The sequence below is a fragment of the Heterocephalus glaber genome, unplaced genomic scaffold (assembly GCF_053883595.1).
Source record: "Heterocephalus glaber isolate CG9 unplaced genomic scaffold, H.glaber_assembly_v1.0 deba00001720, whole genome shotgun sequence".
Lineage (NCBI taxonomy): Eukaryota > Metazoa > Chordata > Mammalia > Rodentia > Bathyergidae > Heterocephalus > Heterocephalus glaber.
The window spans coordinates 10,603,449-10,629,335 of NW_028258433.1; the positions used below are offsets into that span (position 1 = coordinate 10,603,449).

Sequence of the window (25,887 nt, forward strand, 5' to 3'; positions counted from 1 at the left end):
CAAGTAGCTTGTACACTATAAATCAAAAGTGTTAAGCTGTGAGGTTAAAATGAACCAGATAAGTAAATCTTTTCCCTCTGCCAACATTTTCTTTTATACAGCATAAAAAAAGAGGGATATCTTGAAATTTTCTTTTTCCTTAATTATAGAGGCAATCACAGACTTAGAGGATGACCCTCAGAAAGCAAAAATTCTGGCACACAGTGGGTAGTCTTAGGAATGCAGGTTCCAAATAATGTTTTAAAAAAATTAATGTAGCTATTGCAGTTCCTTGTTTTGCTCCCAAAAGTTAAGACTGTGAGAAAAATGGCCTATTTCTAGGTTTTCAGTACATGTTCAGCTATAGGCAGCGAAGGTCATATGAAAATATTAACAGTTAACATTGAGAAGTCCTGGATGACTCTGACATGGACTCAGCCTTCCAAGAATCTCTTGAGCCAAGGTCTTTAAATAAACTCAAATGAATTGTTTTCTGTTTCAAATATATCTAGGTTTTTCAACAGTGGATCATTTTGAACTATCAATTTGTTTACTTTTTCTCAACTGGGTTATATATTTATTTTGTAGTTATTTTTCTAAAAATAAACCCACAAAGACAAGGTGGTGAAAATTCACGTCATTACATTCCTGCCTCTCTGGTTCTTCTTTTAAATTTGCTTCACAGGTTCCAAGGGGGATGAGGCAACATGTTTATATATAGTGCTATAAATTCAACCAGACTTTGGCAAACAACTAACCTCTTAAAATATGTAGCCTTTGGATAGAAATTTAGTAGTACTGATGTATAAAAGAAAGGCACCATTTTAATAGTGTCAATAGTGTTATTTAAATTAAGATGGATTTACACTCAGAGAAACTTAGGTCTTAATCACAGAAAACCATGGTTTGTAGCTGGGAGTATAGATCTGATTTTCTTTCCACATGATTTGGTTTTTGTTTTAAATCTCAATAATAAACTACTCATTTAAAGATAGCTTGTGTTATTTATTTAACGAGTTTTCTGATTTCATAAGAAAAGTTGAGGAGAAAAGCAAAGAATAACTATTTGTAGAATAATATGGAATTTCAGAATGCAATAAGAAGTCAATAACCATTCTTTGCTTGAAACTTTAATTAAAAAGGAAAATTTGTGCCGTATCCCTCTCTATATCTTTAGCATCTAGCAAAGTAATTGTCATGTACTAAATAAGTCCTCAGTAAGGTTCGAGTACATATATATACATATACACATACATATACATATATAATTATTTAGAAAGCATTATATATAACAATGAGCTATATATAATTATTTAGTGAGATATGAGAGGTCTACTTAAATACACTCTTGGACTGATGACTTTCCAAGTCACTCATTGTACATCTAAGCATTCGGCAAGGACATTCATTGTTGCACTGGCAAATAAATCTGTTGTGCTTTTTTTATAATACTGGAGATTAACTGCAGGACCTTCTCATAGGGGAACACCTCTTTTTTTATTTTTACTTTATTTTGGGACAGGGTCTCACTTTGTCACCAAATTGCCCGAATAGGCCTTGAACTTGTGATCCCTTTACCTCAGCCTCTCAGAGTGCTAAAATTACGAGTATGGCCACCATGCCATACCTATTAGTTCTGACAGATTATTCTTATCATCCTTGCTAATGATTTGTATCTCACACTCAGGAGTAGTCTCCCTTTTCATTTACTGTTATTACACATATGTACATGAACACATGTATGTGCATATGTATACTGCCTGTTCTGTATTGTACACATATTCCCTACGTACATTGGGCTCCATATGAAATTAAGGATGACTCAACTACACCTGTCTAAATTCAAGTTCCACAATGAACATTCACTTGAAACATAGTCTTCAATGTGATCTTCAAGGTATGGACCTTCATCACAGCATGAAACATCTCTTTACATAAATAGATGCTTATAAACATGACTATTTATAAAGCATAGTAAATTCTTCATTCTTCAGTTCATGTTTACTCTGCCTGTCTATTCATCCCCTACATTGAACTTTTTGGGTATGCACGCTGGTTTGTGACCAGAAACTTGAAGCCTTAATATATCAAAATAGAAGGGTTGAGATACCCACTGACAACAGATCAATTCAATCATCCTTACTATGCAAAAATGTATGTACTGAGCAATGGTTACACTAATTATGTGAAATGAAAGGACAGTGCAATGTTCTGTGTATTCTGGAAAATAAAACAAAAATGAAAAGCTTACCCATCATATAGTTATTCAAATATTCGTGTACTAATAATCCATAAGTATCTACTGAGTGGACACCATTTTAGTGTTAATTTGTGTAGTGGTATTCAAAGATATCATTTCAATGTCAACAGATATGTAGTATAATCAAATCAGTTTCAAATGCATGTATATGTCTAAAATGTCATGACAATTTTACTAAAACTTGTCACCAATCTAACGATGCTGGTATGCACAGGTTCCTAGCCTATGTAGTTAAATATTTTCTCCACCACCATTTAGAGGTGAAATGCATTAAAAATGCAGCTGAGTATAAGAATATTTATTTTTCACAAACCTGGATTTGTAAAAATTCTACTCTCAATGGTATAGGATAAATAAAAAAAACAAAATACATGGCATCTACAACTGGACATTAAGTCCTGTCAAGACTGTGACACCATACTTTGTCAAATTTTATTCTAAAGCAGTCAGTGACCTCCTTTAGTTCAGTAGGCATTCCTGACAAATACTTGTATTTTTTTTTTATCCTAACTTTTCCTCTCATAGTATAGTGGAACAAAAATTATCCCTTAAGAATTCTAACAAAGTGCTACTTAAGCTAAGGACATTATTCTATAAATCTTATGAAAATGAACATTGTAGAGTGAACTAGTTGATTGGAAGTTATGTTTAATGAATAATGGTGGGAAATTATTTTTGTAATGTAAGAAATAATGTGGTATTCATTATAACACATAAGTATGATATTTTATTATTAATTTTATTCTTATAACTGGTTTTATCATATAAATAAGTATGCTAAAAATCAGCCAAGTATGGCATTATAAAAGTATGAAATAAATTAATTATGTTTCATTAAAGAAGCATAATATTTATGATAATCTAGTTTAGTTACAAACTCATACATTTTAAAATGGCCTCTTGGTTCCTAAAGATTTTTACTTGTCTAGTTCAGAAGACAGACCTTTGCTCACCTGTAAGGCAGAACATACAAAAGGTTTGCTTGTATTTATACTTGCGACATCGGGAGAAAATTTTCAAAAGTACAGTAATATTGGCTGTAGGCACCGATTGTGCTTGATTGCTTGGAGAACTTTTATAGGAAGCAAAAAGGTAAAAGGTATTCTGGACAGAAGGGGCTTTTCTGGAAAATACAACAAAAATGAAAAGCTTTTCCACTATATATTTATTCAAACATTTTTGTACTAATAATCCATAAGTATCTACTGAGTGGATACCATTTTAGCGCTAATTTTTTGTAGTGGTATTCAAAGATATCACTTCTTCAACTTCAATGTCAATAGATTTGTGATGTAATCAAATCAATTTCAAATGCATGCATATGTTTAAAAATACTATGACAATTTTATTAAAACTTGTCACTAGCTGATGGATATCTTTTAGGATGCAGAAATGAAGTTCTTCTCATTAAATACCAAAGAACATTAAAATAATTAGACAATTAAAATTTAAAATAAATTACAACAAAGAACACATATAGAAATTTCACATAACATTAACAAGATGCAATATAAATATGACTGCCTTTATTAATAAACGGTCATTTCATTAACAGCAGACAGATATTCTAAAGATTTGACTGAGAAGTTTTTAATACTGCAATCTCATTCATATTTAAAGAAAAATTTATAATCTTGAATTTTATCCATGAAAATAGACCTTTTTTCCCACCTGTGTTGTATTTACATTCCAGGATAAGAAAAACAGGGGCTGGAGATGCCACTTAGTGGTAGTGGTACATTTACATAAAGCCCTTGGTTCAATGCCCAGCACATAAATAAATAAATTAATTAGAGAACAGCCTACCGGAAGAGAATAGCCTACCTTCTGCTCTGCTTGAAACCTGATGGAACTTTAGTAAACAGACTGTTGTCTCAAATTCTGTCCCTATAAAGGGAACAGTTGCCTGTGTCCCAGTGAGATGGTGTTCGAAAAAAAATCAAAGAAAAATGATAGTTCTAATAATAATATATAATATAATAATATAATAAATTTATGAATCTTATAAAATTTATTACTTTTATTTTAGAAACTGTAAGAATTAAATAAAAAGGAGTGTGGGATTTGAATCAAGTAAATATAGGTCCGAATCTGTTTAACCACAAAGGAGTTTTGTAATTTTTTGAAATTAGTCTTCTTAGGTTGTTAAAATGTGATAATAATACTTCGGATTCAAAGAAGATTTGAAAATAACAAATATTTAGCATAGTGCTTGGCATACATTTTGTGTCCATAAATATCACCCCCTCCCTTCTTTCACCTTTCTTTTTTTCATAATAATTTCTAGCTTCTATCTCTAGTAAATTTTGGCCTTTGTTGTTATAGGTTCAAAGAAGTCACCTAATGTGACGTTTTAAACATATTTCAAAAACTATTATCCCAAACTACGGGCAGAATTTAATTATTGCATATCATTCATTTCATTGCATTTTCCAGTTCTCAAAAAGAATGCAGCATGCCAGATAAAGCTATCCAAGGCATATTTAAATTGATGTATGAATTAACAATTTAATTTTATGTATAAAACTGTGTTGCGAATCACCTGTTGTAGCTCAAAAGCCATTGCTCTATGATATCACTGTATTTCAAAAAGGAAACACAACAAGCTAATAATAATGGGGTATGATCTAAAGCTTAGTGATTCTAATAGGTAATGTGCTTGAACTATTCCTTTTCTTTTTAAAATTTATTTTCATTAGTACATGTTTACAGTACATAATGGTTATATTCCTCCTGGGCAGTTCATATATGGTCATAATTCATCTTTTTAGATGCCCCTCCTCCCTCCCTCTATCTCTTGGATATCCTACTTACACTGAACATTCAGAAGCATCATTTAGATTTAAACAGATGATAGTATTTGCCATGAATTTTTTCATGAATTCATTCAGGAAACAAGGTAGTTATAAATTAATGTCTTTCCAAGACTGCCTTTAACTTTTAGTTTTCCAAATGAATGACTTATTTTCTTAAATGTATTTTTGTTAGAAAGTTATTCCTTTTTGTGTTGTACATACTAATATTCTTAAGAGATCATGTCTATATTTGTGCTGATTTAAAAAACAGCCATGGTCAAAATATTCTCAAATCTCTTAAAATTTTGAGGTCTCAATGCATCTGGAAATATTAAAAATAGAAAACATAAGGTGAAGAAAGCTAACTCTTAAACAATTTTTTATTATAACTAGATGGAAATAAATACAAAAAATGAATTTTGACTCTAATTCTGAATTTCTTAGATTGGTATCCCACTTTTGTTTGTTTGTTTTAAATACTTAACGGGGGTAATGTTTCCTGTCCAAGTGAATGTAAGTAGGCATTATAGTTTTCAAGAACAAATCACAACAGTGAAGATTTCAGTGGTTTAACACATCCACCCTCTCCTACTCTGTCTCTCTTTTAGAGTTCTACTTTTACAAACCTCTCCAGTAAACCATTTATTTTAAAGAATTTTTAAAAATGCGTTGTATTCTGATTACTGTGAGAAGAAAGCCAGAAATTACATGAGCTCTGGAAGGTTTTGGTTTGTTTTCTTTTTAGTTTTCCAAGTCTGTGCTAAATTTCTTTTTAATAAAACAACTAAAGCTTGCTTCTGTCTCCTCCCACTCTTTTGGCTTGGTGCTTACTCCTGAAGTACTCCTTGTATTTTATAGCAGTGGAATCTGACTGGGAAGGGCCTCCCTAAGAAACCATGTGAACGGAGACACAACACCACGGTGTATCCAGCAAAGCAACTGCAGGCAGACAGATCAGCGTTCCCTCTGCTTAGCTCTCCCAAGCCCTCTATACCTTACCAGTATTCTCCGGCAGCTGAGTTCACAGCTGGAACAAGTTGTGCCCTGAATCTCAGCGATGTACCCAAGTAGCAAGCAGGATTATTGGCTTAATTGGCATCTCGGTTGCAGGGCGAACTAGGAATTACTAGACTGGGTCCAGCGAAACTGGTAAAAAGTGCTTCTGGTTTTTGACAAAAAATGAAAATGACGCAGAGTGTAATCGATTGACTTTGGATATTGATCACGTTCCTTCCTGTGGCCCCCAGTTTGGGTGCCAGAGAGTCAAAGACTTACTTTGTGCCAGGGGGCCACAATGATCTATTTTCCCTAAATGCATAAAAGGCTAAAAGCAACCACATTCCCCAGCACCGCGGCGTGGCTGCAGCTCCTTTGTTTACCATATAAGTCACAGCAGGGGTTTACTCCTCGCCCTCCCCCCTACTTTAAAGCCCGGTTGGACAAGAGCCCAACCAGCAGCCCCCTCCAAACTCCGGCTCAGTCCGGATCAATCACAGAAAGCTTCACAAATTTTTTCCCTATCCTTGAAAAGAAACTAAGCAGTCAGAGCCTTGTGAACTCCTAACCCCCAGGGATATCTGCCCCCCAGAAGAGAGCCGGCTTCCCAGGCAGCCGGGAAACTTAACGGAGATCCCGGAAAGGAATCCGGGCGTAGCTCTGGTCAAATGGAGATCTGAAGCGACACCCTCTTTACCTGCAAAGTTGCAACTTGAGGATGAAGTGATCCGATCCGTGGACGGGCGGCACGAGTGCTGTGCCCAGGGACAGCACTCCCGGTTACATTCCGCGGGGGTTTCCTTAGTGGCTGTGACTTTTGGAGCATTCCAAGGCAAAACGCACGAAGCTGGAGCCCACGCAGCTGGCACCGAAATGGGCTGAATGAGGATGCTCGGAGAGGGAAACCGAGGAGGCGGGGGAGGGGCGGGTGGAGGAGGTGGTGATCGCCCGGGGCGAGAACTTCACCCACCCCCGAGCCTCTGAGCCCGCCGAATAAAGTTGGGGTTCCCACGGCTGACAGCTCGAGCCAGGAGGAAGGTTCCCAGTCCTCTGTCCCCAGTGGCTCCTGGCTTCAGGTCCGCGCCTGCCGCGCTCAGAAGGGGTAGCCCGGGAAGACGCGCGACCCACGCTCCGCTCTGCGAGGAGGTGGAGGGGACCCAGGTCTGGACCAGAGCTAACGCTCAGCACAGCTCGGTTGCCACTGAATGATCTTCACCTTCCCGGGCCAACCGCTGGAAGTCAGCTAGTAAGCAGCAGGGGACTCAGCACTATGAGCCAACCCAGTCGGTTGGGAGAACCTACCCCGTGGTCTGGGACGCAAGCCAGACACACCTCCAGGATTCGGTGGAACTCTGCAGAGATGGAAGACTTCAGTTTACGCCAGAACCCAGCTTTCCAAAGCCCTGCTCCTACCCTAGTAAACAAACACCCATGCGGCCGGTCGTCCGACTGGAGAAAAGTAACCCCCGCAACTCAGTGCTTCTTCCACTTGCGCAGCTGTGGGTTCCTGGCACCCCTTCGCCCGTCCTCAAGGTGTCAGACTTCCCCTGCAAGAACAAGGATGCAGCTCGCCACTTTGCGAGCCATCGCAATGAATAAACGATGAGCTACAACGTTCCACCCAACCCCATCCAGCTCCGTCCTTCCAAAGGCAAAGGAAATCAGCAAGTTTCCAAATGCTAAAACCCAAGCTGCAGTGTTAAAACTGGGAGCTGCAGGTGGTGGGAGAGTATGTGTGTGTTGCTGCAATCAGCCTACTGATGTCGAGATTTCCCAATAAATGTTATCCCTCGGTCAATCTCTTTGGTCTTCACACATAAAAATAAGATCAAAATGTGGAGAGGAAAACAACGTATATTGGCAAAGTTGGCAATAACTTACTTGCGGTAACTGCGAAGCGACGATTCCCAGCTTGGCACTCAGGGAGGCTTGACTGGTCACGACCTCACGACTAGAGAAAGACTGGAGTCAATTTGTAAAACAGACCGTGGCATCCGGGAGGAATCTTACCGATGGACTGGGAGAGACCACTTCCCTCACGACTCTGTTTCTTTCTACTTGATTTCCTTTATCTCCCAAAGCCCTGGGATGTGGCTTTCCAGCAGGTGCCCGCTCCAGTTTTGTGCTGGTGCAACAGATTAGGGCACTCTCTCCTCGTCCCAGCCACTCGGCGTTACACCTTCTGGGAAACAGTGCTGTGATGATCTCAAAGAGGACCAGTTTCTTCCCACGGAATATTCCGCAAGGACTATAAACAGGCAAACCAGCGCTCACACGCAGACTCCAAAGCACAAAATCAAAGAATTTCCATCTTGTTTATGTATCCCCAGTTCAGATGAGTTGAGAGTTTTCTTTTTCTTTTTCTTTTTTAGAGTAGTAAAGAAGATATGGCTAAGGAGCACCCACTGGAGTAACATGCATGAAGTGTTCTCCTTTTAAATCAGTTTTCTTACTTTTCAATTTCTCTTTTGTCCTAATTGCTCTTCTCACGAGTTCATCTACAGGTCAGCTTGATTTGTATTCTAAATTTTTAAGAGCAGGAATCTCTAGGCCATCCCTTAGAAATACTTAGGTAATCCACACTGATGCATCCTGATTGGGTCCCACCATACTTCTCCAGATAATAGAGAAAACAATAAAATATTTCTTTCCTTCTCTGAATTTCTTTTTACCCTTTACCTCAAAAGTACACTAACATCTTTAAGCCGTTGCTTTTCTTAGCATTAACCTATGGCTTTTATAAAATATGCAAAACACATATCTGTGGACATAGTAATGAAGTTTATAATAAATTAAATTCCACTTTCTAACAGGAAGGGGAAACAGTATATATGGAAATCTATTTTATGAACAACACATATCCACTGTTTAGAGACAGTGAACTTACTTCACTATTTTAGTATCTATACCAAACTAAATGTCCCTCATGTCTCTGTTAAGATCTGTTCTTTATAGTAAATACTGCCTCTAGCATCATGTCAATGAGAGTTATTTTTACCAACTTTCAATAATTAATTTTTTTCCTATAAATCTACAATGAATACAAATAGGAAAGAGCACTAGTTCAGCCTTGTACATGTCAGCCATCTGAGCAGGCTATGTTCCCATGGAAAAAAAGAATTTCTGTTGATCACTGAGCCTCCTCTTTTACTGCTTCATGTGATTATTGATAACTAATCTCATGTCATGCACAAGATGAGTAGCAATCACAGGAAAATAATTTGAAAAATAATCCAGCAAACTTTGTCTATTATAGTCATTAGCAATCAAAAGAGAAGTTGTTTAGTTTTAACAATTTAAAATTAGTGGCATCATTTCACAAACCCTCATACCACTTAAAATGCAATTCACTAAAGTCAATAAATTTACAGTAAAATGCTATATGCTTGTCTAAACTTTGGTTTTAATATCTGATTCAAGAAAAGAAATTCATTTTGAAATTAGCAAGAGACAGGCGATCTAAACAATGATAGTAAAACAATTTCTTTGTAATGTTTACTGGTAGTGAAAAATGTATCATGAAACTAGGATCATAATTGTTTTAAGAACTCAAATTTAATATACTTTTAAAAATTGTTCATCCATTTAGAAGCCGGCAGGTAACATTTGTGAAGTATACTCTTCTAAAATTGCAAGAGGCAAAGTCACAGACACAAATATTTGGAAAATTGAATTCTGCATAAGTGTCATTATCAATATCCTACGTGATGATAGCGTCCTGTGCACGATGCTTTCAAATAGATTCTAAGGCTTTTTCTGATCCCAGGAAAATTTGGGAAATAGGCGACCATTCTCCTTGAAGCCCATCTGACTTGTCTCCTCCATGGCCAGAACTCTCTCATTCTAGACAGGGCTCGACCAGTGTGCACACAGGAACTCTGGCCTCTGCCCCAGGTTCAAACAGTTGTTCCTGCTTCAGGTTTTTCAGCCTCTGTTGTGCCATCGATTGGAATAAGGTTTTGATCCATTCTGCTTAAACCAGGTTATAAACACAGCTTTTTTACCTACCTGTTTAAAAAATTAATATTCTCTAAGTTATCAAATTTTTTCAAAATGTTAATTTTATTGAACCACTAAAAATTCTATGAAATATTTCACAATTTTTAAATTCTTGAATAAGTGGGTTGTTTTTACACTTTTATTCTCTATTAGAAGACTTTGTTGAAAACCTTTGCTATTGCATTTTTGACTGCACATCTGACTATATCCTCAGAATAGATTCCAACAAATAGAGACATGTATCAAGATGAAGGAATATTTTAAAGCTCACTCTGCTTGTTATAATGGGAACTGGTTTTATGAAACCCTCCTCAATAGGAGGCATATTTAATCTTCATTTCCCCCTTTTCTTTCTTTACATTTTCTGATTTCCTATTTGGGAAAAATCATCTTAAATTAATAAATTGTATTACTAGAAAAGGTGAGTTATACTTTTATTCTTTCTATTATTTTGTGTGAGATTATATGCTTTTTCAATACTTAATGAGGATTTTAGTGCTTCTTTCCCTAATTTGATTTATGATAGCTCTTGAGATATTAACATTAATACTTTCTCATATTTATATATTTTTCTACATTTATTTATTGAATTAATTGTTGGTAATACTTGTTTTTAAAAAGTTATGGTTAATATAAATACAGTGCACCCTTGAGTTGTGATGGTCTGACATACAAACAACTTGGGTTATGACAAGAATTTTAGTTCTAACTTATGACCAAAGTCTTGAGTTACAACCTCAATGGCCGATGCTTGTGCCTCCAGATGGTCTCAGATACAGATTTTACCCTTAAAGAATTCTGGAAAGGGATGTGAGGGCTCTCTGACTGTGACATCTGTCACCTCATTGGTTGCCAGACCAGGTTTGATTCGCTGATCTGGCTAGGAGGGTGTCCCCTTTCTCCCTCAATACTTCATTTGTGACCCTCCAGAAGCTGCATGCGTGGTGGAAGAGGATAACCACCCTTAGTAGAGGAGGACCATTTCCTCAGTCAAGGGTATATGAGTAGCCGCACTCCCTTGCTAGAACCTCCAAAGAAATTCTCAAAAGTTCTGGAAAGAACATTACAACATCCTTTCCTGTGTGGAGTTAATTGAGAAATCCTGGGCCAATGTTTCTCTAAGGACACTGAGATCTGCCTGTATACAGAAGAGAGACTTTGAAGGCTGTGTAGAGGAGCCTGAACCTTCAGTTAACAAACTTGAATTACAATCAGCCCTTGTGAACGAATTGAGTTAGTAAGTCAAGGGTCCACTGTATTAAACTACCATGATTTCCTAAATGATTTATTTTAGTACTTTAGTGTTCCTAAAGTCTTTTCCCACATGTATTCATTATTTTCAAGTTTTTTAGTCATTAATGTATGAACCCTGGAATCATGTTGCCTGTCTGAAATCCCAGTATTAGGATTCATTGGACAAATATTTATAGAGTCTATATTAAGTGCAAAGCATTGTGCTCAGTGTTTAGTATACTTCTGTGAACAAAACAAGTAAGATACTGCCTTTACAGGATTTATATTTTAGGGAAGGCAAGTACATAATAACAAATATATTAGAGTAAATTCTGTGCGATACTAGGGGATGATGAAAGGAAGAGGACCTGGGATTAGAAGTTCTGCTAGGGGCACATGGTGACAATGAGTTGTGATTTTAACAAGTTTTGAAGGCACTTTTCGTTCATCTGGACACACTTGAGCAATCAGATGTTGGAGAGCTCGTCATGGGATTATCTGGGAGAGTACAGTAGAGGTGGAAGAGTAGCTTTAGGTGACTTTGGTTTCAAAGAATTGCTCTGGCTGCTATAATGACAGACTAAGGAAGCAAACATGGAAGGAATAAGAGCAGACAGGAGGCTACTTAAACAAACGATGAAATGTGGTATCAATAAATTTAGTGAAGGCAGATTAAGGAGGTAGATCCACCAGAATTTTCCAAGCTGTGCATATACAGAGTGTAAGAATAGTTGAAGGTAACTATGAGAGTTGTAGAGTTGGGGTGGTTTTAGAGGGAAGATAGAAATACATTTGTGCACATGTCAAGTCATTCATGGCTACTGGAATACAGAAAAGCTGCATGACATTGGATAATGTTACTGAACTCTATGTACCTTAAGTTTTCTGTCTCTAAAAGAGTGAAGCAATTGCTCCTATCTCCTAGGGCCAAATAAATCTTATTTAGCGACAGTCTAATTCTGTCTTTAATAAAATAAGAAACCAGTACTATTTAACATAAATAGAAAATAGTGAATTAATTCCTCCTTTCTACATCGATGGAAGATGTCACATCTTTATTATAAGCCAAATTATTTTTCCAATGCTACTTTCTTATCTATCAATTCTGAGATCTACGGATACCTCCATTTTTATGATTTAGCTTCAAATTGTCATTTGTTTTATTCTCTAATATTTTAGATGTTGACCAGTTCTTCCATCAGTTCCTGATGTCTAAATGGGTGCAGCCATTTTTTTTTTTTTTTTTGTATGAGGATCGAACTCAGGTCCTTGCACTTGGAAGGCAGGCAGCAGAACCACTGAGCTAAATCCCCAGTCCAGGGTGTAGCCATTTTTGCAAGAATGAAATCAACTTATAAATATAAAGTGATTATAAAGGAGATGAGCACATATTTACATGTGATAAACATAACCTGCTCTCAGTATTATTGTCACTCATTATTGTGTAACTGTTTACCCTCCCACTCTGCTCTTATGATCTACCCTTGTGGTGCACAAAAGGCCTCTATCCCAAGTACATACTCTTATCTCAGTACTTCTGTTCTCTAGGCCAACCTAGAGACATTTCATGCTCTGCAGTTCATCCTTAACAGTTAATCACTTTCACAAACTTCTACTTACTTGCATCCTGGAAGCTGAAGTATCTTCCTAGATCTATAGTGGAAGTAGGTACCATTGAAAGACCAGAGGGAAATATTTGTCTGCTTTAAAATCCAGAAGTAATAGATGTGCAAATACTCTTAGTGGATATTGAATATATACTAGTGCAGGTAAAGCACACAGTTTTTATCAAAGTCAGAAGATAATTGAGATGGTTAAAGAACATTTTCCTACTGGTTACAGGAGGACAAGAATGAACAATTCCTAAAGCAAAGCACTGATAGTATTACATTAGTTTTGTTTTGTAATTCATCTTCCATTATCTTCGGCCTTAGTGGAAATCCTTCCACATTCCAGTGTTACAGCAACAGTTAAATCTGCATAATTACATTTTAGTGAAATCTCTTTTTCTGTTATGAATTTTGCGAAAATTTATCAGATGTCATTTTAGGCTGGAACATTTTAGCTAATCTTATGTATGAGACCATTTTTAAAGAAAGAAAAAAATACAATGTTCTTGTTTACAGAAAGTTCTCTTTACTAATTAATTGTATGCCCCAATTTATCTGATTCTGCATTTTCCCTTTTAAGTGTTGAGGGCTGAACTCAGGACTCCACACCAGGCAAGTGCTCCACCCCTGAGCCATTTCCTCAGCAGCAAATCTGTACTTTTTAAATAAGGGTGATAAGTTTCTGAAGAAATAAATGACTGTTAAATGAAATGATTATTAGCCACCTTATAGGATTGCATCAAATAATATTTCAAGAAATGAAATGATATGTAAGTAACAATAACAGAATTTTATTTAATGCTGAGTAATTAGCCTTTGGTTTCTATTTTTTCAAATAAAAATACATTAACCTATCAAATGACTTTTAGAGTGGTTGAAATGGACAGTATAGTTCAGTGGTAAGTACACAGATATATAGGCAGGCTTGATTTGAATTCAAGGTCTGCCTCTGCTTTTGGCCACTTAGGCCAAAGCCATTCAACCAGCACTGGCAGACTAAGTTGTAATACCTCAGCCAATTGTTCATTTTTCAAAGATGCAATGTGAGTATCTCCAAATTCAAACATTGCTAATTAAATCAGCTGAAAATTTTTAACTAATTGTTTTGCTAATATGAAGACTTTAATTTATAAAAGAATGACAATATACTCTGTAGTAGGAATGATTCTCAGTCTACAAACTCAATAGAGGAAAAAGAAATAAAGAAAAATATTTTATAACCAAGTACTAAAAGAGTCCAAATATATGGCAATCCTACATATAATCTGAAATCTAATTTTTCTTCACATTAAATTAGAAAAATAGTTTTTGGTTAAGTAGAGTGCAAAACATGCAAATAAAATTGAAAACTATTTTAAATATTTAATTAACAATTTGCCTAGCAATACTTTTACAAATCACATGAAATAAAATATTTAGAAATATTGATTTGTTTCATATTTTATGAAATTAATTCAAGTTCTTGCCCTGCAATTTCAGAATAAATTTCTTGGTCACCATTAGAACTACTATTTGAATCATCTAAAACAGTTTTACAGAGGTTTATTTACATTTGCATTTAAACTCTAAGAGATATATTGTGTTCCTTGAGTGTATGATGCATTTTATGTTTGATGCTTTCCCTAGGTTTATCTTCTGTCACAAGAATCCATTACACAGTGCCACAAGTTTTGTTTTCCTTTATCACATATATATATAAGGTTGAGCTTCACGAAATAGACAAATGCAAACATGTATTTTTAATAATATAAGGCTAATTTGTAATATTAATAAACACTTTTATGAACACATATGGTTAAAAATAAATACATTTGTATTGCATTTTTGTTGTTTGTTATTTATTGTTACCAATGACTCTTTAAATGATGAGCTCTGCAGTGTCCATGACCTGAATTATTTAAAATTGATTTATATTCTCTAGATACAAGTGTTTTTTAAAAATCCAAATGAAGTCATTAAGACAACTCCTGATTCTACCTGTTTTAATTAGAATATAAAGTGTGCAGATAAAAATTAAAAATTATGAGAGAATATTAGAGACTAAGTAATTTATAAAAAACAGAAGTCTATTTCTCACAGTTCTAGGGCTACAAAGTCTAAGTTTAAGGGGCCTGCAGATCATAACCACATCTCTCTGCTTCTAAAGTTGGTGTCCTGAACCCACTCTCTTAAGTCTCTTTTATCAGCATTGCTTCATCCATGAGGGTAGTAATATTCCGACCCAAACATCTTCATGAGCCCTCACCTCCTAACATTTCAGTTGAATTACATTTGTATTACAACAAACGAATTTTAGAGGACACATTCAAACTAGCACCACCACTGCATAAAATGAAAAGCTACTTAAGGCCTGTGACTGAGCAAGAGTTGATATATCTCTTATGAGTTATAATTTAAGTATAGAAATTAAACAAGACAAAGATTTAATTAGGTTATATGACATATGAAGTCCTGCTGAGAGCAACACAGAATGTCAAGCTAGCTTCTTCCTGAAGGTAATTTAAGTTATTCTGATTTTATCAATGGTATTCATTTGGGAGAAAACATAGTACTTATTTAGTGCTGCTCATGAATAAAAAAGAAATGATGGGAAAAAAAGAGAAAGATGAAGAGAGGGAAGGAGAAGAGGGAAAGACAGAAGAGGGAAGGCAAAAGAAGAGAAAAAGAATTACTCGGTACATATCTTGGAATTAGTTTGCCCATATCCAGTGATCACATTGCATAAAATTCTTTAAAAATATGAGAAACATATATTCTTACTTTTTATTGAATTGATTCATCCTATTATTCTTAGACAACATAATTGTGAATTCAGATCAATGTTGTCACTTTTCAAGGAACAATCTCTTGAGCTAAGTTCAAGTTGGCTGCTGTAAATATGGCCTTTGCCACTTCTTGTAACAGTCTGGTGCCAGCCACACACTATTTGGTTCCAAAATGTAAATGTCTGATGTAGTGGGATAAAATGAAGCCCCCTGGCTTCTCAAGAAAGAAAAATGTTAAACTGATATTTTTGTTTCTTTCTTTTGGAGCATCTTCTCCTTTAATGAGCAAATATAAATTTGGTTTTGTTCATTAAAAGATGTTGTTTTGCTGTTTCTTTTCACAAGGGGCTGGAGTATGTGTGTCAACATCCACAACAGTTTGTCTCCAGGAAGTTGTGTCCTTCTGAAGATGAATTTAACGCTATTCACAAATTCTGTATTAGGATGCTGTGATCACTGGTTGAAATGTTTTTAATTTCAAGAACACAGTTCATTTTTAAATAAATGTCAGAATCTCTTAGGTAATTGCAAAATATATTGTAAAAGTAACTAGGCCTTATCTCTGAGTCAGGTGGCGCAGTTTATTTATGCCATGCATGCTAAACTTGTGTGATCTAAGCTTGTTTACTAAATTTAAAACAAACTCTGATTTCTCATCTACAACTTAAATCCAGTGATAACACAATGTCACAAAGTTTTGATTATGCAATTGAATCATTCTTACTAGATTTACAGAAATATATCCTATGTATCAACCTATCCATCACTCATCCATTTTATACTGAAATAATTTATATCTTATTTAAGCATATAAATTTTTACTGTATCAAATTTCATTTCAAGGTTATTTATTATTGTATCTAGTAGATCTCTTTTAAAATGTCTACACATAAGAAAAAGCTTAGTTTTTAGATTGGATATCTCTCATGTTGTTACCATTTATTTCTTATTCTTGAACGGGAAAGGAAATATAAAGTTTGCATTCAAGGATCTAATAGTAATAAAGATTTGGAAGCATCTCTTTAATGAAGTGCATGGGGGAAGAGCATGTGTGATTAAACATAATAATGTCTTACATAGAGATCAGGGGTATAAATCTGTGAAATGGAGAGTGTACACCTATTACATTGGACAACCTACTGTCTCATGAGAAGGGTATGTGTGCTTCACTGAGTTACAGACTACAGTTAAAAAAAGTGAGGCTAAATTGCTAGCCAGGAGGATGAAAATCAACACAGCTCAGCAGCTTTAACTGCATAACTAGCACAATCATATGGAAATATGACAGTGGTATCTAGCATACCAGCTGTGCAGTACAATATCTCGGTTATAAACGACTTTGCATAGGACATGCAACTTGTGCTCTGCACCACACTGCGGAATTCCTTTAGTCAGTGTCTCTTCCAATGTGACCTAAATTTCTTTTCTCAGTTTTGAGCTGTTCACAGGTAAAACAAAAATATGGAAACAAGCACTATGAAAATGCATTTAACATTCAAATTTATTAAAATATTCCACATAATCATTTCAATTGTCTTTTCCCACTAGAATTGCAGTGTTTGAGAAGTGCTTTGGAAGTGCTACACATACACATAGATTAGGTAAAATCATGTCTAATGGAAAGTTACTGAGTCTATGGATTAAAATAGATATGAAAATCTAAAGAATTACACAATAAATGTTAATATGTTATTACATATGAGATTTGAAGAAAAATGCTATAAATGGAAGGTAATATAATGCAAAGAGAAGTCACTGTGTAATTATGTAGAACAAATTAATCTTCAACGGGAAGAAAAATGAAAAGTAATCAAGAGCAAATGTACTCAGCTTTAGGAAGGAATGTTTTTTGATTCTAAAACTAAATACTTTTATTTAAAGTGTTATAATGTTCTTTATAAAGGGATACGGTTTGGGATGCATATACTTTGTATATTGGCTCTCATTTTAGATAGTTTTTGAGTAATAGGTCTCAGTTTTCTAATCTTATTAATTTTCAAGGTTGAAAATAAGAAAATGTCCATGGCAAACAAAAAATATTCCTTATAGTCAACTAGTACTACTAGAAGCGTGGAATCGCCCGACATGAAAATAGACTCAGTGGGCCTATAGACGGCGCTGTGGAGAAAATTTGTAAGTTTACAACTTTATGTCCAGACATAATATTCCCATATGCATACATACTCAAAAAGATAGAAATTACTAAATTAAAATAATCTGTCACCTAGAAAAAGTCCTAAGCTATTTAATCCCATCTGTAAGTTTTACAGTGGGGAAACTGAGAAGAAATAACTTCCTTGGGATCATATCACAAAATTTGTTCACTCAGAAAACAATGCTCTGAAATGAAAAAAGAACTGGCAAATTTTTAATGGAGAGACATAGGTGAGTAAAAGTAGAAACAGACACATTAAGTTGATAAGATACTGTTGTGAAGTACTAGATCATGAAACACAATAGAAAGTTGAAAGATGCTGAGATATAGTGAGCCATTTCACAGTTGGTGTAGAAGTCCAGGACCCTGTGAAGAAAAATTTATTTTAAATAAGACCAACATGAATGAAATTGTGCAGTATGCTTACTTGGGAATAACTGTAAATTGCACTCTTCCCCTCGCCCTGCAATCGCCCCACCAACCCACCATTAAATGACTATTAGAAATGATTTATGAGAAACATGTTGGCATTATACAATAATTCATGTCAGTAGCAAAAAATTCAATAGTATTGATTTTGTTTTAGAAAATTAGACATTTTTCTTAGTACATAATTTGCTAGTTCCCATTTATGCCAAACCTGGTACTATTTGCATATTAAATTAGTGATCCCTGAGCAGTGCACAGATTTATCCTAAAGAAAACATACCTAGTAATTTCTGTTCTATTCATTTTAAAAAAACACTAGCTTTACTCTCTCCAGTGTTCTTTTACTGTTTTCCAGAATCATTTTGCTCTTAGTTTTCTTCTTTTAAATTAGACTTTTCAAAGTGAAAAGCATCAAAATAATAAAATGTAACAAATAACTTTTATCTAGGTCTTTTAACTTACATATTTGTTTCTTCTAAAGAGTCATGACATTATTAAGATTCCCCTTAGATCCAGATTTACATTCCAACAGAAGTTTATGATGTCAACCTTAAAGGTACAAACTATTTCTTGTTTCTAATCAAGATAGAGCATGTGAAATCTTAAACCAATTCAGATGTCACGGGAGAAAGGAGATGGGAGATAAATAATTGATGGGCAGAGAACAATATATACAAAGGGAGAGAAAAGGACAGAAGGTACAATGAGAACGATGAATGAAGATGGTGATGAGAAAGAAAACTAAATAATTATTTACCAAATGACTTCATGGAGAAAGGCAAACCTTTCTACTTTACTCACTCGCATTCTTACACTGAATGTGATTAGCAAATATTTCTCTTGTATAATAGGAATGTGTCTGTGGTAAATAAATTTTACTTTCTTGCTAAAGGTTATGGAACATAAAGGAAAAGCTAGAACTGAGCGGTGAAAAAGTTTTCCCATTTAGCAGAGTTTCAAAACAGTTTTTCATAGAGTAGCTTGCCATTCTGTACGATTGTTTTACTATAATTTCTAGATTATTGCTATATATGGTAATTCCAATGGAAAAAAGAACACTGTAGGGCTTATAAAGTTATATTTGATAGCCTCTTTTTCAAAAACAAATTCTATCATCAATTGTAATGAATGAGTGAAAATTAAAGGCTGAGCTCAACAACTCTTTGCTACCTTCTCAACGTATCTTTTTATTATAGTGAAAGCTATTCTTCCTTCTCCAAGCCTTAGAAACACCCCTCAAATCTACCACAATCAATCTAGATAAAAACATATGACTTCTGATTTTAATGATTGGATTGATGGGTGTTCCTGGATGGAGATGTATATGACAGAACTAAAGACAAACATTTAGGGAAGGCAATTCAGTTTCTGAAGTGAATTAAACCTGAGACCAGCTCCTCATCTGCAGTCCCTTTTTGATGATTTCATCCATTTCTTGTCTGCTGGGTGATTTATGAGTTTTATCATCTATTAGGGTAGATTGAGTTGGGGGTTTTATCACTCGAAAAAATGATTCAGCTAAGGACAAAGGTATGGCAATAAGATTGTGAGGACTCTAAACCCCATTACAATGTTAGTCTTATTGTAAACTGACAATTTATAGTCTTATGAATTTATAAGGTGCAAAGCGATGTTGTTATTTGTGCATAAATTTTAAATAAACATTTTAAAAAGAAGCCAAATTGAAAAAGTAGTTGTAAAATCATTTCCACTGCCTTCTGCCTGTGAGATGTTAGAGAAGTAACTTTTTCTGCATCAAAGTCAGTCATTTTTTAGTTCCCAGCTATACTGGGAAACCAATTTGTGATTTGAAGGAAAGAGAGAATATGCAAGTGTTTTGCACTGAGGTGGGAGTCCACTGATATCAGTGATGGCAGAAAACTCAACTAGGTGTGGAGCAGGTGTCAGTGGGGACAGAACCTGGATTGATTGCTAGAATGCGACCAGTCACCTTAGTGAGATTGCTTCCTTGTTTGATTGGATTAGCCTTTTGAGACATGTTTCTTCTTTTTAATGGAAATCCTCTTGTCTACACTACCTTCTCCACCTTTATTGGTGTGTATTTATTTATTTACAGTTCATTATGTCCTTTAAGAAAATGATCCCCAGAGACTCACTTTTAAAACTCTTAAGATAGTTTGGCTTTTTCAATAATTTTCTTTTATATTCAGATCCACACCACTTGGTGATATGTAATGTAAAATACAAAAATTTTCTTCTGTTTGTTTCAGTGATGTTTTTACAATATTTTGGTTACTGTTACTAATGGTTTCCATTAGGCTCAATATCCAGAGTGAGTGAAGTAGATGAATTATTTGCCATACGTCCTGTATGTATAAAAGAAATCAAATATTAGTCTATTTTATGAGCCTAAAGCAAATGACAGTTCTGACACTTAGGAACAGAGTTTTACCTGTTACATTGATTTCATTGTTAATGCTTTAATAATGGCAATAAAGCAACAGGCTGTTTTTCTCTGAGTAGCTGTAACCCTATGAAGAAAAGGTTATTGTTTCTCTTTTTAATCTTATTGTTTGGGAAGGGCAAAGACCCATGGCAGGGGAGGTAGATTGGGACAAGGCTCCTAACAGGTGTTCCTTCCATCAGGTTATCTACTCTAGATTAGTTTGTTTTTCTTCTTTTTAACTCTTCCCTTTTAGCATGGTCTTTGTATCCAGTATCAATCGGTACAATGTAAAACAAAGTGTGATTAAATAAGGAAGTCTGCTAAGATGATCCTAGAATGAATCATTCTGGATGAGTGCTCAAATGAGTTGTCTTACATCAAAACACATTTTCAAATATTCCTTGTTTGTGAAATCTTTTCATAAGAAGTTAATCAGGAAAGCTCTACAAGTTAAATAGGCTCAATTTTATTTTTTAAATTTCAATATTTATAGTATATTTGCAGTAAATAATGACAACATTCAGCATGGGGAGTTGATACATGTACATAAAATATCTTAATTCTTTTTTCATTCCCTTCTTCTCCCCTCTCTCCCCCTCCCTCCATCTCTTGGTCTCTTTCTGTTTTATAAAAGATCCTTCTTCTTGTTTCCTATTATCTATCTTCTATTTTACTCTTTAATTTATTTGTACTTTGGGTTTCTCATATAAGAGAAACCATGCCATATTTAAGCATGTCTGTTTGATTTATTTCATGTAACATTATGGTCACAAGGTGCATTCATTTTCCTACAAATCACTCAATTTTATCTTTCCTTCTGGACAGTGGTACTCCATTCTGTATAAATACCACATTTTCTTTATCCATATACTCATTCATTTGTTGATGGATACATAGGCCGCTTTCAAGATTTACCTATTATGAGTTAACTATAAACCTTGGCATACAAGTATCATTACAACATGATTTCCTTAACTTTTTCAGGAAGAAAACTAGAAGGGGAATATCTGGTTTAAATATCTACTTTTAGTTTTTTGAGGAATTTTAATTTTAGTGAATGAGAAAACATTTACATTGGGTAACAGCAGTGAATTTTCTATAATTTAATGTGAAGTACTTGTTTAATGGTCTGTAGTTGAAAGCTTCCATAAGCAACAAAGTGTACACCAAAAGTTTCCATAAAATGTGTAAATAAGTGATTGTAGCTTATATCCAGTAACTAAAACTGAGAATCCATCAAAAGCAATAAATGTTGACTTATTTGTTTTTAAGATAATCTTTATGTAAATTTTCCATGTATATTCATATTATCATTATTGTTATTTTGTTGATTGCTATTAACTACTTAAATTATCTTAATTTTAAATGTTTTGTCTGAAGAGAGTAAAACATCCTATTTTTCTCCCCTGAAACATACCAGAGAATGCATAGAAAAATGTAAATAAGGTTCCAGGGGGAAAATATGACTGTCATAAACTTTGATGATGAAACTAAGAAATACAGAAGTGTTAAGTGCCTCGAAGGTAGAATACATACTAGTAGTCCAATTTGGGTCTCAACATCTAATCATGTGAACATGCTCTGTAGTTTGCTAATCAGTAGGGCTAATCTCATTGGTCTTATAGCTACAAATAAAACTAAAAGTTCTTCTCCTCTGATTTCTTGAATAATCTAGGCGGTCAGATTTATGCAAACTTAATTTCTAATCCTAAAACATCAAGAAAAGTCACTTTAGGAAAAGAACACCACGGATTCAAGACATGTGAGTCACACTCATAGAAGTACTTTTCTCACTCCAGCAGCTTTACCCTCTCCCCATCTAAGTTCATATTTCCAACTGGAATGGTCCAGTGGGATTTGCTGATATTTCTTATTTTCCTCATATTGTACATGAATTATCCCTTTCAGGCCTATGAATAACCTACAAGATAGATACTCCAGTGCCACTTTACAGAAGATTCGACAACAGAGCTCAGTGAATTCACCAAACAGCCTGAAGCCACAGAATTTAACAGTCTAAATTCTTTTTTTTTTTTTTTGGTACCAGGGATTGAACTTGGGTCTTTGTGTTTGCATAGCAGATGGTGAAACCACTGAGCTAAATCCCTGGCCCAGCAGTCTAATTTCTTTATGCTCAATGCAGATTGCCTCATTCCAAAGCTTCCCATTATTCATTCCTCTGGACTGCAAGTTTAGAATCATTTGAGGATTGCAGATGGAAAGGGGAAGATGGAAAGGGAGGTGGATGGAAAAGAACTGAAGCGGGGAGAGGCAAGGCAAAAAAAGTAATTCTGATGAAACCCTGCCCACAACCAGTTCAATTAGAATCTCAATTGCTGGTGACTGAGCACAAATGCTCAACAGATGATGCCAGTGTGGAACCTAGGTTTGGTTTGAGAATCTTTAGGAGATAATCTGAAGAAGAACTTGCTAGTAAAAGAAAGAGCCATAAGAGCATTTCCTCATTGGTATAGAAATCTTAAGGTGGCCACCAGATTAATCATCCAAATCAGGCACATTAAGAGTGCAGTGTAATGATCTTACTAAAATACAGGAACAACCAACAAAATGCAGGTTATTCTGAAGCTAACCAATCAGCATTTCCCTTTCTGTGTGACCCCAGACTGCTTTTCAGTTTGCATTTTAAATTCAACAGCAAGAATTACTGTAACCTCTCGTCTCTGTGGTGGCTGTTATGGAGTGTTACACAAAGTGTACACAGTATATTTGCAAAACAAATAGTCAACGTTGCCTCTCTGTTTTTATTTTAAAGAACAACAATTATTTTCTTAGTTAAAATAATGTTAGATTTCTATGAGCTGCATAAAAAGAAAAGCTATTAGTTCCATAAAAAAGAAATTAAGAAGTTAAATAATATTTCTGCTATGAAGCAGCTCTCTTGACAAGTGATAGCCACTTGCCCTTTTTGACTATTCTGTTCAATAGAAGATGACTGGAGGGCCATCAATCCTCTGCCTGCCTAGAAAGAGGGACTGTGAGGGTTAAAGAAAAAAAGACAATAGAGACTTGTGTAATTTCAAAGTACATAGGAGATCAATGCCTCAGGGTGGGCAAAGACAAAGACACTCCAAGCTTGCCACTATTTATTGAGTTCATAGGGAGTATCGGATGTCTCAGAGGGCCATGGTAATCCTATGCTGCTGAGGGTATTAGGTCCATGAGTAGTTTATGTTGGTTAGGATGGTGAGATGAGCAAATAGGTGGGATGAGTTAAGCTGGTGAGGAATTTGCCCGTTCCCAGGTGAAACCTTTTTCTTTTTGTATTATTACTCAATGATTCTTAAAGAACCAGGATATCTTCAGCGGATGTGATCTCCCCCTTAAGCATCATAGCATCACGGGGCTACTGAGGCCTCACATAGCCCTAATCATAATCTAAACGTGAAGTGATTTTTCCCCCAAATTATGTAGTATGGCTCCTGACAGAAGATGTCATTGACTTTGCAAATTTTCAGAATCACATTTCCTGCATTTCACAGATTTGAATTGTTAACTGAGGTAAACAGGCTGGGGAAAGCTTGTTTATATATTTTCAAAGCAACAAAATCGTAGTTACATTCAAAAGAGAAGAACAGTTTGGGTTTGGCATAAATAGCAATTGTGGCTAAAGTAAGTAAGAAGTAAGAAGAGAAATTTTTATTTGATGATGGCCTGCACAATCAATGGGCCTGATCTGATCTGTAGTCTCTAATGGCTCTTCAAAACAATACGCACAACAGTAATATGATGAATATCATTGTCTTGAGATCGTCTAAATCACCACAAGTAAGCTTTACAGTTTAAGATATACAGCAATTTACTTTGAATAAAAACATCAGAACCTTTAAACGGGAAGGATTTATTATATACTAATGTATGCTTCATAGAAGCCCTGTGGTGTTCACCCACTAAAACCTTTTTTAATCTTCTGGCTTATAGTTTACTCTGCTGAATTAACAAAGAAGAAAATGAGTTTTTCATATAGAGCATGCAGAGTAATAGATCACAGAGGCCTTCCAGAGAATATGGCTGTATGAAAAGCTCTGAAAGGCATATTTAATTCAAATCTCTTTCCAATCATAAAAGTTTATTAACTCTCAATTGAAAGCATAATTCTCTATAAAGTAATGTTAAGTAAATTGTACAGTATTTTGTTCAGTGGATTCATGAGAATTTACACCCAAGTATTTTAAACACCAAATTTCAACTTTTTCTGAGAAATTATTTTATACAATTCTGTTTTACTAGACAAGACACTAACTGTGGGAACATATTAGAGAGGGATTATATAACATACAAAAATACTTATTAAAAAGATAAAAGTGGAGAAAAATAAATTATATACTTTCTAAATTAAGAGCAGAAACATAAATGATAAAAATATATAATTCTTGTTTTTTACTAATATGTACTGTTATTTATCTTTCCTTTACTTTCCTGATGACCCCTGCAGTTTCTGAAGATTTAGTTCTCAAATCTCTTTACTCCTGAGACAATAACATGCCTCATCTGTCTCCATCAAGCAGACGGCTCCCAAATCTGTGCTTTAGCTCTTTTTGCTTGCTACAGTTTCTACTGTGATCTACAATTTCAATCCCAAATGAAACTCACTGGGTTTTCCCATGCTAATGTCAAACAATGAACTTGCAAGTGAATCCATCATTAAAGTTAGAGATAGACAAACAGGTCTTTATTGACTCTGACCAATATTTTGCATGATGTCCAATTCTCTTTTGCAGTAACACACATGGTCCTTTAACATTGCTTCATCCTTATTATTTTGCACGAATTCTTAATTGCACATCCCTTATTTTTAGCCCATGTTAAGCTTTCTCTCCCACAAACACATCCTAGAAAGATGCCCTGGGACCACAGGGTGAACATTCTAAATTTTCCTTTGTAATGGCAGCTTTCACTTTTCTGACAATGGTAATGACACTTCTTCTGGTCCTATGGTGGAAAAATTGCTATCTCCTTTAATGACTGCAACAAAAACATTCCTTTCTCTGCCTCAGTTCCAAAATTTATTGTCCAATAAACCACAGAAAAAAAGCAAGACATTGTTTATATTTGGAAGTTTGCATTAGAATTGTGGAAATGGTGGTCAAGATACTCTTTTTGTCATACTTTTATTCACTGTGTAAAAGTTGTCAGATTTTTTCCTTATGAAATAAAGGCTGCCTCTTTCCAGTGGGTCTAAATGTGATATGCCATTTTGTAGTTTATTGTTTTAGTTATTTTTTTAAATAAAGAAATCTA

At 35.0% G+C, this 25,887-nt stretch overlaps 1 protein-coding gene across 4 annotated transcripts in view; it reads right to left on the bottom strand.

Moving 5' to 3' along the window:
• The window catches only part of Trpc4 (transient receptor potential cation channel subfamily C member 4), a 246,401-nt gene extending 238,222 nt beyond the window's left edge, over positions 1–8,179 (bottom strand). For 2 of the 4 annotated variants that reach the window (XM_087199595.1, XM_087199591.1), the window contains exon 1: positions 6,728–7,271. The gene's annotated coding sequence lies outside the window, so the exon portion shown is untranslated. Of the gene's footprint in view, positions 1–3,192; positions 3,363–6,033; positions 6,183–6,727; positions 7,272–7,911 lie in introns of those variants that run through there. The other 2 variants (XM_087199592.1, XM_087199594.1) reach the window with 2 other exon arrangements.
• Between the last annotated feature and the right edge of the window lie 17,708 nt (positions 8,180–25,887).